The sequence below is a fragment of the Eleutherodactylus coqui genome, chromosome 11 (assembly GCF_035609145.1).
Source record: "Eleutherodactylus coqui strain aEleCoq1 chromosome 11, aEleCoq1.hap1, whole genome shotgun sequence".
NCBI lineage: Eukaryota > Metazoa > Chordata > Amphibia > Anura > Eleutherodactylidae > Eleutherodactylus > Eleutherodactylus coqui.
The window spans coordinates 57247915-57264170 of NC_089847.1; the positions used below are offsets into that span (position 1 = coordinate 57247915).

At 42.3% G+C, this 16256-nt stretch overlaps 5 non-coding genes across 5 annotated transcripts; all 5 read right to left on the minus strand.

Annotated features, from left to right (window-relative positions):
• Positions 1-1383: 1383 nt before the first annotated feature.
• Positions 1384-1457, minus strand: TRNAT-AGU (transfer RNA threonine (anticodon AGU)). The gene has a single exon. It is a non-coding gene; the product is annotated as a tRNA-Thr (tRNA).
• Positions 1458-6950: 5493 nt separating this feature from the next.
• Positions 6951-7024, minus strand: TRNAT-AGU (transfer RNA threonine (anticodon AGU)). Its single transcript has one exon. It is a non-coding gene; the product is annotated as a tRNA-Thr (tRNA).
• A 6649-nt stretch (positions 7025-13673) lies between these two features.
• Positions 13674-13747, minus strand: TRNAT-AGU (transfer RNA threonine (anticodon AGU)). The gene has a single exon. It is a non-coding gene; the product is annotated as a tRNA-Thr (tRNA).
• A 1047-nt stretch (positions 13748-14794) lies between these two features.
• TRNAT-AGU (transfer RNA threonine (anticodon AGU)) lies at positions 14795-14868 on the minus strand. Its single transcript has one exon. It is a non-coding gene; the product is annotated as a tRNA-Thr (tRNA).
• Positions 14869-15915: 1047 nt separating this feature from the next.
• TRNAT-AGU (transfer RNA threonine (anticodon AGU)) lies at positions 15916-15989 on the minus strand. The gene has a single exon. It is a non-coding gene; the product is annotated as a tRNA-Thr (tRNA).
• Between the last annotated feature and the right edge of the window lie 267 nt (positions 15990-16256).

The window sequence follows — 16256 nt, forward strand, 5'->3', positions numbered from 1 at the left end:
GTCTCTAAACATATTTACAGGCATTATGTAGCGTATCAGTCAGGCAATAGTGAATTGGCACCTCTAATTTATCGTGCCTTATGCCATTCTACATTTTGCAAAACGTTGCAACCATCTACTTGTTAAAACTAAACCAGAGCTGACTCTTTGCCACTCGGGTGGAGTATTCTAGGGATGTGGGACGAGCATCTTTAATGTCATTGGCTAGTGAACATCTCCCTTTTGGAAAAAAAAGCTGATTATTGAGCAGAATAAGAGAACAAGGCACTGCTGAGAGTTGAACTCAGGATCTCCTGTTCACTTACCAGGCGCTTTAACCAACTAAGCCACAGCGCCCATGAGCAAAACTGTGGAAAACCAGAAAGATGGCAAGGATGATCCAGGAGAAGAATTTTTAAATGTAGGATGATTTTGAGGAGTGGTTCTAAGTTTTGCTATTTGTCACAGAGATGGCAAATTAAGTGTGAACAGATCCTATGCAGCATGTAGTTTCAGGTGGCTACCACTATAGAACAGCAAGGAAGTCGAGTCCCATCACATACTTGGCAGCAGCATGCAGTTCTCTGTCATTTTGCATCGTGACAATTCTAAATGAAATCGGCTTGGGACGATCCTTTTTGGAAAAGACATGGATAATTTGTCCATAGGTATGTAATCCATGCATTTGCCTTGCATGAATTGTGGCCTGTTTTACTTTAAAAGTTAGATAGAAGGCAGAATTGACAGATTTAGGGAATGCTAGGGAAATGCCAACATAAATGAGAAGCAGAGAGGACTGAATGTTTAGTATTTATGCCATTAGCATGGGTCATCACGTTGGATGTAAAACAAGACCTGCTGAGCCAATGTCTGATGTACGGCGCTGTTGCATGTGGAAAGAAAATGAAGCCTAAGAATCATCATGACTGTTTTCCAAATGTGGGTTCGGTAAAGGTACTTTTGTTGACGGGGTGGCCGAGTGGTTAAGGCGATGGACTGCTAATCCATTGTGCTCTGCACACATGGGTTCGAATCCCATCCTCGTCGTATGATTTCTTTTTGGAAAATTCTCTATGCTCAGCGCAAGCAATGCCCCGAGGAAGAAAATTTACCATCACCGTTCAAGAAGGATGCTATTGAAGTCTCTAAACATATTTACAGGCATTATGTAGCGTATCAGTCAGGCAATAGTGAATCGGCACCTCTAATTTATCGTGCCTTATGCCATCCTACATTTTGCAAAACGTTGCAACCATCTACTTGTTAAAACTAAACCAGAGCTGACTCTTTGCCATTCGGGTGGAGTATTCTAGGGATGTGGGACGAGCATCTTTAATGTCATTGGCTAGTGAACATCTCCCTTTTGGAAAAAAAGTGCTGATTATTGAGCAGAATAAGAGAACAAGGCACTGCTGAGAGTTGAACTCAGGATCTCCTGTTTACTAGACAGGCGCTTTAACCAACTAAGCCACAGCGCCCATGAGCAAAACTGTGGAAAACCAGAAAGATGGCAAGGATGATCCAGGAGAAGAATTTTTAAATGTAGGATGATTTTGAGGAGTGGTTCTAAGTTTTGCTATTTGTCACAGAGATGGCAAATTAAGTGTGAACAGATCCTATGCAGCATGTAGTTTCAGGTGGCTACCACTATAGAACAGCAAGGAAGTCGAGTCCCATCACATACTTGGCAGCAGCATGCAGTTCTCTGTCATTTTGCATCGTGACAATTCTAAATGAAATCGGCTTGGGACGATCCTTTTTGGAAAAGACATGGATAATTTGTCCATAGGTATGTAATCCATGCATTTGCCTTGCATGAATCGTGGCCTGTTTTACTTTAAAAGTTAGATAGAAGGCAGAATTGACAGATTTAGGGAATGCTAGGGAAATGCCAACATAAATGAGAAGCAGAGAGGACTGAATGTTTAGTATTTATGCCATTAGCATGGGTCATCACGTTGGATGTAAAACAAGACCTGCTGAGCCAATGTCTGATGTACGGCACTGTTGCATGTGGAAAGAAAATGAAGCCTAAGAATCATCACGACTGTTTTCCAAATGTGGGTTCGGTAAAGGTACTTTTGTTGACGGGGTGGCCGAGTGGTTAAGGCGATGGACAGCTAATCCATTGTGCTCTGCACGTATGGGTTCGAATCCCATCCTCGTCGTATGATTTCTTTTTGGAAAATTCTCTATGCTCAGCGCAAGCAATGCCCCGAGGAAGAAAATTTACCATCACCGTTCAAGAAGGATGCTATTGAAGTCTCTAAACATATTTACAGGCATTATGTAGCGTATCAGTCAGGCAATAGTGAATCGGCACCTCTAATTTATCGTGCCTTATGCCATCCTACATTTTGCAAAACGTTGCAACCATCTACTTGTTAAAACTAAACCAGAGCTGACTCTTTGCCACTCGGGTGGAGTATTCTAGGGATGTGGGACGAGCATCTTTAATGTCATTGGCTAGTGAACATCTCCCTTTTGGGAAAAAAAGCTGATTATTGAGCAGAATAAGAGAGTTGAACTCAGGATCTCCTGTTCACTTACCAGGCGCTTTAACCAACTAAGCCACAGCGCCCATGAGCAAAACTGTGGAAAACCAGAAAGATGGCAAGGATGATCCAGGAGAAGAATTTTTAAATGTAGGATGATTTTGAGGAGTGGTTCTAAGTTTTGCTATTTGTCACAGAGATGGCAAATTAAGTGTGAACAGATCCTATGCAGCATGTAGTTTCAGGTGGCTACCACTATAGAACAGCAAGGAAGTCGAGTCCCATCACATACTTGGCAGCAGCATGCAGTTCTCTGTCATTTTGCATCGTGACAATACTAAATGAAATCGGCTTGGAACGATCCTTTTTGGAAAAGACATGGATAATTTGTCCATAGGTATGTAATCCATGCATTTGCCTTGCATGAATTGTGGCCTGTTTTACTTTAAAAGTTAGATAGAAGGCAGAATTGACAGATTTAGGGAATGCTAGGGAAATGCCAACATAAATGAGAAGCAGAGAGGACTGAATGTTTAGTATTTATGCCATTAGCATGGGTCATCACGTTGGATGTAAAACAAGACCTGCTGAGCCAATGTCTGATGTACGGCGCTGTTGCATGTGGAAAGAAAATGAAGCCTAAGAATCATCACGACTGTTTTCCAAATGTGGGTTCGGTAAAGGTACTTTTATTGACGGGGTGGCCGAGTGGTTAAGGCGATGGACAGCTAATCCATTGTGCTCTGCACGCATGGGTTCGAATCCCATCCTCGTCGTATGATTTCTTTTTGGAAAATTCTCTATGCTCAGCGCAAGCAATGCCCCGAGGAAGAAAATTTACCATCACCGTTCAAGAAGGATGCTATTGAAGTCTCTAAACATATTTACAGGCATTATGTAGCGTATCAGTCAGGCAATAGTGAATCGGCACCTCTAATTTATCGTGCCTTATGCCATCCTACATTTTGCAAAACGTTGCAACCATCTACTTGTTAAAACTAAACCAGAGCTGACTCTTTGCCACTCGGGTGGAGTATTCTAGGGATGTGGGACGAGCATCTTTAATGTCATTGGCTAGTGAACATCTCCCTTTTGGGAAAAAAAGCTGATTATTGAGCAGAATAAGAGAACAAGGCACTGCTGAGAGTTGAACTCAGGATCTCCTGTTCACTTACCAGGCGCTTTAACCAACTAAGCCACAGCGCCCATGAGCAAAACTGTGGAAAACCAGAAAGATGGCAAGGATGATCCAGGAGAAGAATTTTTAAATGTAGGATGATTTTGAGGAGTGGTTCTAAGTTTTGCTATTTGTCACAGAGATGGCAAATTAAGTGTGAACAGATCCTATGCAGCATGTAGTTTCAGGTGGCTACCACTATAGAACAGCAAGGAAGTCGAGTCCCATCACATACTTGGCAGCAGCATGCAGTTCTCTGTCATTTTGCATCGTGACAATTCTAAATGAAATCGGCTTGGGACGATCCTTTTTGGAAAAGACATGGATAATTTGTCCATAGGTATGTAATCCATGCATTTGCCTTGCATGAATCGTGGCCTGTTTTACTTTAAAAGTTAGATAGAAGGCAGAATTGACAGATTTAGGGAATGCTAGGGAAATGCCAACATAAATGAGAAGCAGAGAGGACTGAATGTTTAGTATTTATGCCATTAGCATGGGTCATCACGTTGGATGTAAAACAAGACCTGCTGAGCCAATGTCTGATGTACGGCGCTGTTGCATGTGGAAAGAAAATGAAGCCTAAGAATCATCACGACTGTTTTCCAAATGTGGGTTCGGTAAAGGTACTTTTGTTGACGGGGTGGCCGAGTGGTTAAGGCGATGGACAGCTAATCCATTGTGCTCTGCACGTATGGGTTCGAATCCCATCCTCGTCGTATGATTTCTTTTTGGAAAATTCTCTATGCTCAGCGCAAGCAATGCCCCGAGGAAGAAAATTTACCATCACCGTTCAAGAAGGATGCTATTGAAGTCTCTAAACATATTTACAGGCATTATGTAGCGTATCAGTCAGGCAATAGTGAATCGGCACCTCTAATTTATCGTGCCTTATGCCATCCTACATTTTGCAAAACGTTGCAACCATCTACTTGTTAAAACTAAACCAGAGCTGACTCTTTGCCACTCGGGTGGAGTATTCTAGGGATGTGGGACGAGCATCTTTAATGTCATTGGCTAGTGAACATCTCCCTTTTGGGAAAAAAAGCTGATTATTGAGCAGAATAAGAGAGTTGAACTCAGGATCTCCTGTTCACTTACCAGGCGCTTTAACCAACTAAGCCACAGCGCCCATGAGCAAAACTGTGGAAAACCAGAAAGATGGCAAGGATGATCCAGGAGAAGAATTTTTAAATGTAGGATGATTTTGAGGAGTGGTTCTAAGTTTTGCTATTTGTCACAGAGATGGCAAATTAAGTGTGAACAGATCCTATGCAGCATGTAGTTTCAGGTGGCTACCACTATAGAACAGCAAGGAAGTCGAGTCCCATCACATACTTGGCAGCAGCATGCAGTTCTCTGTCATTTTGCATCGTGACAATTCTAAATGAAATCGGCTTGGGACGATCCTTTTTGGAAAAGACATGGATAATTTGTCCATAGGTATGTAATCCATGCATTTGCCTTGCATGAATTGTGGCCTGTTTTACTTTAAAAGTTAGATAGAAGGCAGAATTGACAGATTTAGGGAATGCTAGGGAAATGCCAACATAAATGAGAAGCAGAGAGGACTGAATGTTTAGTATTTATGCCATTAGCATGGGTCATCACGTTGGATGTAAAACAAGACCTGCTGAGCCAATGTCTGATGTACGGCGCTGTTGCATGTGGAAAGAAAATGAAGCCTAAGAATCATCACGACTGTTTTCCAAATGTGGGTTCGGTAAAGGTACTTTTATTGACGGGGTGGCCGAGTGGTTAAGGCGATGGACAGCTAATCCATTGTGCTCTGCACGCATGGGTTCGAATCCCATCCTCGTCGTATGATTTCTTTTTGGAAAATTCTCTATGCTCAGCGCAAGCAATGCCCCGAGGAAGAAAATTTACCATCACCGTTCAAGAAGGATGCTATTGAAGTCTCTAAACATATTTACAGGCATTATGTAGCGTATCAGTCAGGCAATAGTGAATCGGCACCTCTAATTTATCGTGCCTTATGCCATCCTACATTTTGCAAAACGTTGCAACCATCTACTTGTTAAAACTAAACCAGAGCTGACTCTTTGCCACTCGGGTGGAGTATTCTAGGGATGTGGGACGAGCATCTTTAATGTCATTGGCTAGTGAACATCTCCCTTTTGGAAAAAAAAGCTGATTATTGAGCAGAATAAGAGAACAAGGCACTGCTGAGAGTTGAACTCAGGATCTCCTGTTCACTTACCAGGCGCTTTAACCAACTAAGCCACAGCGCCCATGAGCAAAACTGTGGAAAACCAGAAAGATGGCAAGGATGATCCAGGAGAAGAATTTTTAAATGTAGGATGATTTTGAGGAGTGGTTCTAAGTTTTGCTATTTGTCACAGAGATGGCAAATTAAGTGTGAACAGATCCTATGCAGCATGTAGTTTCAGGTGGCTACCACTATAGAACAGCAAGGAAGTCGAGTCCCATCACATACTTGGCAGCAGCATGCAGTTCTCTGTCATTTTGCATCGTGACAATTCTAAATGAAATCGGCTTGGGACGATCCTTTTTGGAAAAGACATGGATAATTTGTCCATAGGTATGTAATCCATGCATTTGCCTTGCATGAATTGTGGCCTGTTTTACTTTAAAAGTTAGATAGAAGGCAGAATTGACAGATTTAGGGAATGCTAGGGAAATGCCAACATAAATGAGAAGCAGAGAGGACTAAATGTTTAGTATTTATGCCATTAGCATGGGTCATCACGTTGGATGTAAAACAAGACCTGCTGAGCCAATGTCTGATGTACGGCGCTGTTGCATGTGGAAAGAAAATGAAGCCTAAGAATCATCATGACTGTTTTCCAAATGTGGGTTCGGTAAAGGTACTTTTGTTGACGGCGTGGCCGAGTGGTTAAGGCGATGGACTGCTAATCCATTGTGCTCTGCACACATGGGTTCGAATCCCATCCTCGTCGTATGATTTCTTTTTGGAAAATTCTCTATGCTCAGCGCAAGCAATGCCCCGAGGAAGAAAATTTACCATCACCGTTCAAGAAGGATGCTATTGAAGTCTCTAAACATATTTACAGGCATTATGTAGCGTATCAGTCAGGCAATAGTGAATCGGCACCTCTAATTTATCGTGCCTTATGCCATCCTACATTTTGCAAAACGTTGCAACCATCTACTTGTTAAAACTAAACCAGAGCTGACTCTTTGCCACTCGGGTGGAGTATTCTAGGGATGTGGGACGAGCATCTTTAATGTCATTGGCTAATGAACATCTCCCTTTTGGAAAAAAAAAGCTGATTATTGAGCAGAATAAGAGAACAAGGCACTGCTGAGAGTTGAACTCAGGATCTCCTGTTTACTAGACAGGCGCTTTAACCAACTAAGCCACAGCGCCCATGAGCAAAACTGTGGAAAACCAGAAAGATGGCAAGGATGATCCAGGAGAAGAATTTTTAAATGTAGGATGATTTTGAGGAGTGGTTCTAAGTTTTGCTATTTGTCACAGAGATGGCAAATTAAGTGTGAACAGATCCTATGCAGCATGTAGTTTCAGGTGGCTACCACTATAGAACAGCAAGGAAGTCGAGTCCCATCACATACTTGGCAGCAGCATGCAGTTCTCTGTCATTTTGCATCGTGACAATTCTAAATGAAATCGGCTTGGGACGATCCTTTTTGGAAAAGACATGGATAATTTGTCCATAGGTATGTAATCCATGCATTTGCCTTGCATGAATCGTGGCCTGTTTTACTTTAAAAGTTAGATAGAAGGCAGAATTGACAGATTTAGGGAATGCTAGGGAAATGCCAACATAAATGAGAAGCAGAGAGGACTGAATGTTTAGTATTTATGCCATTAGCATGGGTCATCACGTTGGATGTAAAACAAGACCTGCTGAGCCAATGTCTGATGTACGGCGCTGTTGCATGTGGAAAGAAAATGAAGCCTAAGAATCATCACGACTGTTTTCCAAATGTGGGTTCGGTAAAGGTACTTTTGTTGACGGGGTGGCCGAGTGGTTAAGGCGATGGACAGCTAATCCATTGTGCTCTGCACGTATGGGTTCGAATCCCATCCTCGTCGTATGATTTCTTTTTGGAAAATTCTCTATGCTCAGCGCAAGCAATGCCCCGAGGAAGAAAATTTACCATCACCGTTCAAGAAGGATGCTATTGAAGTCTCTAAACATATTTACAGGCATTATGTAGCGTATCAGTCAGGCAATAGTGAATCGGCACCTCTAATTTATCGTGCCTTATGCCATCCTACATTTTGCAAAACGTTGCAACCATCTACTTGTTAAAACTAAACCAGAGCTGACTCTTTGCCACTCGGGTGGAGTATTCTAGGGATGTGGGACGAGCATCTTTAATGTCATTGGCTAGTGAACATCTCCCTTTTGGGAAAAAAAGCTGATTATTGAGCAGAATAAGAGAACAAGGCACTGCTGAGAGTTGAACTCAGGATCTCCTGTTCACTTACCAGGCGCTTAAAACCAACTAAGCCACAGCGCCCATGAGCAAAACTGTGGAAAACCAGAAAGATGGCAAGGATGATCCAGGAGAAGAATTTTTAAATGTAGGATGATTTTGAGGAGTGGTTCTAAGTTTTGCTATTTGTCACAGAGATGGCAAATTAAGTGTGAACAGATCCTATGCAGCATGTAGTTTCAGGTGGCTACCACTATAGAACAGCAAGGAAGTCGAGTCCCATCACATACTTGGCAGCAGCATGCAGTTCTCTGTCATTTTGCATCGTGACAATTCTAAATGAAATCGGCTTGGGACGATCCTTTTTGGAAAAGACATGGATAATTTGTCCATAGGTATGTAATCCATGCATTTGCCTTGCATGAATTGTGGCCTGTTTTACTTTAAAAGTTAGATAGAAGGCAGAATTGACAGATTTAGGGAATGCTAGGGAAATGCCAACATAAATGAGAAGCAGAGAGGACTGAATGTTTAGTATTTATGCCATTAGCATGGGTCATCACGTTGGATGTAAAACAAGACCTGCTGAGCCAATGTCTGATGTACGGCGCTGTTGCATGTGGAAAGACAATGAAGCCTAAGAATCATCACGACTGTTTTCCAAATGTGGGTTCGGTAAAGGTACTTTTGTTGATGGGGTGGCCGAGTGGTTAAGGCGATGGACAGCTAATCCATTGTGCTCTGCACGCATGGGTTCGAATCCCATCCTCGTCGCATGATTTCTTTTTGGAAAATTCTCTATGCTCAGCGCAAGCAATGCCCCGAGGAAGAAAATTTACCATCACCGTTCAAGAAGGATGCTATTGAAGTCTCTAAACATATTTACAGGCATTATGTAGCGTATCAGTCAGGCAATAGTGAATCGACACCTCTAATTTATCGTGCCTTATGCCATCCTACATTTTGCAAAACGTTGCAACCATCTACTTGTTAAAACTAAACCAGAGCTGACTCTTTGCCACTCGGGTGGAGTATTCTAGGGATGTGGGACGAGCATCTTTAATGTCATTGGCTAGTGAACATCTCCCTTTTGGAAAAAAAAGCTGATTATTGAGCAGAATAAGAGAACAAGGCACTGCTGAGAGTTGAACTCAGGATCTCCTGTTCACTTACCAGGCGCTTTAACCAACTAAGCCACAGCGCCCATGAGCAAAACTGTGGAAAACCAGAAAGATGGCAAGGATGATCCAGGAGAAGAATTTTTAAATGTAGGATGATTTTGAGGAGTGGTTCTAAGTTTTGCTATTTGTCACAGAGATGGCAAATTAAGTGTGAACAGATCCTATGCAGCATGTAGTTTCAGGTGGCTACCACTATAGAACAGCAAGGAAGTCGAGTCCCATCACATACTTGGCAGCAGCATGCAGTTCTCTGTCATTTTGCATCGTGACAATTCTAAATGAAATCGGCTTGGGACGATCCTTTTTGGAAAAGACATGGATAATTTGTCCATAGGTATGTAATCCATGCATTTGCCTTGCATGAATCGTGGCCTGTTTTACTTTAAAAGTTAGATAGAAGGCAGAATTGACAGATTTAGGGAATGCTAGGGAAATGCCAACATAAATGAGAAGCAGAGAGGACTGAATGTTTAGTATTTATGCCATTAGCATGGGTCATCACGTTGGATGTAAAACAAGACCTGCTGAGCCAATGTCTGATGTACGGCGCTGTTGCATGTGGAAAGAAAATGAAGCCTAAGAATCATCACGACTGTTTTCCAAATGTGGGTTCGGTAAAGGTACTTTTGTTGACGGGGTGGCCGAGTGGTTAAGGCGATGGACAGCTAATCCATTGTGCTCTGCACGTATGGGTTCGAATCCCATCCTCGTCGTGTGATTTCTTTTTGGAAAATTCTCTATGCTCAGCGCAAGCAATGCCCCGAGGAAGAAAATTTACCATCACCGTTCAAGAAGGATGCTATTGAAGTCTCTAAACATATTTACAGGCATTATGTAGCGTATCAGTCAGGCAATAGTGAATCGGCACCTCTAATTTATCGTGCCTTATGCCATCCTACATTTTGCAAAACGTTGCAACCATCTACTTGTTAAAACTAAACCAGAGCTGACTCTTTGCCACTCGGGTGGAGTATTCTAGGGATGTGGGACGAGCATCTTTAATGTCATTGGCTAGTGAACATCTCCCTTTTGGGAAAAAAAGCTGATTATTGAGCAGAATAAGAGAGTTGAACTCAGGATCTCCTGTTCACTTACCAGGCGCTTTAACCAACTAAGCCACAGCGCCCATGAGCAAAACTGTGGAAAACCAGAAAGATGGCAAGGATGATCCAGGAGAAGAATTTTTAAATGTAGGATGATTTTGAGGAGTGGTTCTAAGTTTTGCTATTTGTCACAGAGATGGCAAATTAAGTGTGAACAGATCCTATGCAGCATGTAGTTTCAGGTGGCTACCACTATAGAACAGCAAGGAAGTCGAGTCCCATCACATACTTGGCAGCAGCATGCAGTTCTCTGTCATTTTGCATCGTGACAATTCTAAATGAAATCGGCTTGGGACGATCCTTTTTGGAAAAGACATGGATAATTTGTCCATAGGTATGTAATCCATGCATTTGCCTTGCATGAATCGTGGCCTGTTTTACTTTAAAAGTTAGATAGAAGGCAGAATTGACAGATTTAGGGAATGCTAGGGAAATGCCAACATAAATGAGAAGCAGAGAGGACTGAATGTTTAGTATTTATGCCATTAGCATGGGTCATCACGTTGGATGTAAAACAAGACCTGCTGAGCCAATGTCTGATGTACGGCGCTGTTGCATGTGGAAAGAAAATGAAGCCTAAGAATCATCACGACTGTTTTCCAAATGTGGGTTCGGTAAAGGTACTTTTGTTGACGGGGTGGCCGAGTGGTTAAGGCGATGGACAGCTAATCCATTGTGCTCTGCACGTATGGGTTCGAATCCCATCCTCGTCGTATGATTTCTTTTTGGAAAATTCTCTATGCTCAGCGCAAGCAATGCCCCGAGGAAGAAAATTTACCATCACCGTTCAAGAAGGATGCTATTGAAGTCTCTAAACATATTTACAGGCATTATGTAGCGTATCAGTCAGGCAATAGTGAATCGGCACCTCTAATTTATCGTGCCTTATGCCATCCTACATTTTGCAAAACGTTGCAACCATCTACTTGTTAAAACTAAACCAGAGCTGACTCTTTGCCACTCGGGTGGAGTATTCTAGGGATGTGGGACGAGCATCTTTAATGTCATTGGCTAGTGAACATCTCCCTTTTGGGAAAAAAAGCTGATTATTGAGCAGAATAAGAGAACAAGGCACTGCTGAGAGTTGAACTCAGGATCTCCTGTTCACTTACCAGGCGCTTAAAACCAACTAAGCCACAGCGCCCATGAGCAAAACTGTGGAAAACCAGAAAGATGGCAAGGATGATCCAGGAGAAGAATTTTTAAATGTAGGATGATTTTGAGGAGTGGTTCTAAGTTTTGCTATTTGTCACAGAGATGGCAAATTAAGTGTGAACAGATCCTATGCAGCATGTAGTTTCAGGTGGCTACCACTATAGAACAGCAAGGAAGTCGAGTCCCATCACATACTTGGCAGCAGCATGCAGTTCTCTGTCATTTTGCATCGTGACAATTCTAAATGAAATCGGCTTGGGACGATCCTTTTTGGAAAAGACATGGATAATTTGTCCATAGGTATGTAATCCATGCATTTGCCTTGCATGAATTGTGGCCTGTTTTACTTTAAAAGTTAGATAGAAGGCAGAATTGACAGATTTAGGGAATGCTAGGGAAATGCCAACATAAATGAGAAGCAGAGAGGACTGAATGTTTAGTATTTATGCCATTAGCATGGGTCATCACGTTGGATGTAAAACAAGACCTGCTGAGCCAATGTCTGATGTACGGCGCTGTTGCATGTGGAAAGACAATGAAGCCTAAGAATCATCACGACTGTTTTCCAAATGTGGGTTCGGTAAAGGTACTTTTGTTGATGGGGTGGCCGAGTGGTTAAGGCGATGGACAGCTAATCCATTGTGCTCTGCACGCATGGGTTCGAATCCCATCCTCGTCGCATGATTTCTTTTTGGAAAATTCTCTATGCTCAGCGCAAGCAATGCCCCGAGGAAGAAAATTTACCATCACCGTTCAAGAAGGATGCTATTGAAGTCTCTAAACATATTTACAGGCATTATGTAGCGTATCAGTCAGGCAATAGTGAATCGACACCTCTAATTTATCGTGCCTTATGCCATCCTACATTTTGCAAAACGTTGCAACCATCTACTTGTTAAAACTAAACCAGAGCTGACTCTTTGCCACTCGGGTGGAGTATTCTAGGGATGTGGGACGAGCATCTTTAATGTCATTGGCTAGTGAACATCTCCCTTTTGGAAAAAAAAGCTGATTATTGAGCAGAATAAGAGAACAAGGCACTGCTGAGAGTTGAACTCAGGATCTCCTGTTCACTTACCAGGCGCTTTAACCAACTAAGCCACAGCGCCCATGAGCAAAACTGTGGAAAACCAGAAAGATGGCAAGGATGATCCAGGAGAAGAATTTTTAAATGTAGGATGATTTTGAGGAGTGGTTCTAAGTTTTGCTATTTGTCACAGAGATGGCAAATTAAGTGTGAACAGATCCTATGCAGCATGTAGTTTCAGGTGGCTACCACTATAGAACAGCAAGGAAGTCGAGTCCCATCACATACTTGGCAGCAGCATGCAGTTCTCTGTCATTTTGCATCGTGACAATTCTAAATGAAATCGGCTTGGGACGATCCTTTTTGGAAAAGACATGGATAATTTGTCCATAGGTATGTAATCCATGCATTTGCCTTGCATGAATTGTGGCCTGTTTTACTTTAAAAGTTAGATAGAAGGCAGAATTGACAGATTTAGGGAATGCTAGGGAAATGCCAACATAAATGAGAAGCAGAGAGGACTGAATGTTTAGTATTTATGCCATTAGCATGGGTCATCACGTTGGATGTAAAACAAGACCTGCTGAGCCAATGTCTGATGTACGGCGCTGTTGCATGTGGAAAGAAAATGAAGCCTAAGAATCATCATGACTGTTTTCCAAATGTAGATTCGGTAAAGGTACTTTTGTTGTTCGGTAAATGTACTTCATCGGGGTGGCCGAGTGGTTAAGGCGATGGACTGCTAATCCATTGTGCTCTGCACGCATGGGTTCGAATCCCATCCTCGTCGTATGATTCCTTTTTGGAAAATTCTCTATGCTCAGCGCAAGCAATGCCCCGAGGAAGAAAATTTACCATCACCGTTCAAGAAGGATGCTATTGAAGTCTCTAAAAATATTTATAGGCATTATGTAGCGTATCAGTCAGGCAATAGTGAATCGGCACCTCTAATTTATCGTGCCTTATGCCATCCTACATTTTGCAAAACGTTGCAACCATCTACTTGTTAAAACTAAACCAGAGCTGACTCTTTGCCACTCAGGTGGAGTATTCTAGGGATGTGGGACGAGCATCTTTAATGTCATTGGCTAGTGAACATCTCCCTTTTGGAAAAAAAAGCTGATTATTGAGCAGAATAAGAGAACAAGGCACTGCTGAGAGTTGAACTCAGGATCTCCTGTTTACTAGACAGGCGCTTTAACCAACTAAGCCACAGCGCCCATGAGCAAAACTGTGGAAAACCAGAAAGATGGCAAGGATGATCCAGGAGAAGAATTTTTAAATGTAGGATGATTTTGAGGAGTGGTTCTAAGTTTTGCTATTTGTCACAGAGATGGCAAATTAAGTGTGAACAGATCCTATGCAGCATGTAGTTTCAGGTGGCTACCACTATAGAACAGCAAGGAAGTCGAGTCCCATCACATACTTGGCAGCAGCATGCAGTTCTCTGTCATTTTGCATCGTGACAATTCTAAATGAAATCGGCTTGGGACGATCCTTTTTGGAAAAGACATGGATAATTTGTCCATAGGTATGTAATCCATGCATTTGCCTTGCATGAATTGTGGCCTGTTTTACTTTAAAAGTTAGATAGAAGGCAGAATTGACAGATTTAGGGAATGCTAGGGAAATGCCAACATAAATGAGAAGCAGAGAGGACTGAATGTTAAGTATTTATGCCATTAGCATGGGTCATCACGTTGGATGTAAAACAAGACCCGCTGAGCCAATGTCTGATGTACGGCGCTGTTGCATGTGGAAAGAAAATGAAGCCTAAGAATCATCACAACTGTTTTCCAAATGTGGGTTCGGTACAGGTACTTTTGTTGACGGCGTGGCCGAGTGGTTAAGGCGATGGACTGCTAATCCATTGTGCTCTGCACACATGGGTTCGAATCCCATCCTCGTCGTATGATTTCTTTTTGGAAAATTCTCTATGCTCAGCGCAAGCAATGCCCCGAGGAAGAAAATTTACCATCACCGTTCAAGAAGGATGCTATTGAAGTCTCTAAACATATTTACAGGCATTATGTAGCGTATCAGTCAGGCAATAGTGAATCGGCACCTCTAATTTATCGTGCCTTATGCCATCCTACATTTTGCAAAACGTTGCAACCATCTACTTGTTAAAACTAAACCAGAGCTGACTCTTTGCCACTCGGGTGGAGTATTCTAGGGATGTGGGACGAGCATCTTTAATGTCATTGGCTAGTGAACATCTCCCTTTTGGAAAAAAAATGCTGATTATTGAGCAGAATAAGAGAACAAGGCACTGCTGAGAGTTGAACTCAGGATCTCCTGTTTACTAGACAGGCGCTTTAACCAACTAAGCCACAGCGCCCATGAGCAAAACTGTGGAAAACCAGAAAGATGGCAAGGATGATCCAGGAGAAGAATTTTTAAATGTAGGATGATTTTGAGGAGTGGTTCTAAGTTTTGCTATTTGTCACAGAGATGGCAAATTAAGTGTGAACAGATCCTATGCAGCATGTAGTTTCAGGTGGCTACCACTATAGAACAGCAAGGAAGTCGAGTCCCATCACATACTTGGCAGCAGCATGCAGTTCTCTGTCATTTTGCATCGTGACAATTCTAAATGAAATCGGCTTGGGACGATCCTTTTTGGAAAAGACATGGATAATTTGTCCATAGGTATGTAATCCATGCATTTGCCTTGCATGAATTGTGGCCTGTTTTACTTTAAAAGTTAGATAGAAGGCAGAATTGACAGATTTAGGGAATGCTAGGGAAATGCCAACATAAATGAGAAGCAGAGAGGACTGAATGTTTAGTATTTATGCCATTAGCATGGGTCATCACGTTGGATGTAAAACAAGACCTGCTGAGCCAATGTCTGATGTACGGCGCTGTTGCATGTGGAAAGAAAATGAAGCCTAAGAATCATCACGACTGTTTTCCAAATGTGGGTTCGGTACAGGTACTTTTGTTGACGGCGTGGCCGAGTGGTTAAGGCGATGGACTGCTAATCCATTGTGCTCTGCACACATGGGTTCGAATCCCATCCTCGTCGTATGATTTCTTTTTGGAAAATTCTCTATGCTCAGCGCAAGCAATGCCCCGAGGAAGAAAATTTACCATCACCGTTCAAGAAGGATGCTATTGAAGTCTCTAAACATATTTACAGGCATTATGTAGCGTATCAGTCAGGCAATAGTGAATCGGCACCTCTAATTTATCGTGCCTTATGCCATCCTACATTTTGCAAAACGTTGCAACCATCTACTTGTTAAAACTAAACCAGAGCTGACTCTTTGCCACTCGGGTGGAGTATTCTAGGGATGTGGGACGAGCATCTTTAATGTCATTGGCTAGTGAACATCTCCCTTTTGGAAAAAAAATGCTGATTATTGAGCAGAATAAGAGAACAAGGCACTGCTGAGAGTTGAACTCAGGATCTCCTGTTTACTAGACAGGCGCTTTAACCAACTAAGCCACAGCGCCCATGAGCAAAACTGTGGAAAACCAGAAAGATGGCAAGGATGATCCAGGAGAAGAATTTTTAAATGTAGGATGATTTTGAGGAGTGGTTCTAAGTTTTGCTATTTGTCACAGAGATGGCAAATTAAGTGTGAACAGATCCTATGCAGCATGTAGTTTCAGGTGGCTACCACTATAGAACAGCAAGGAAGTCGAGTCCCATCACATACTTGGCAGCAGCATGCAGTTCTCTGTCATTTTGCATCGTGACAATTCTAAATGAAATCGGCT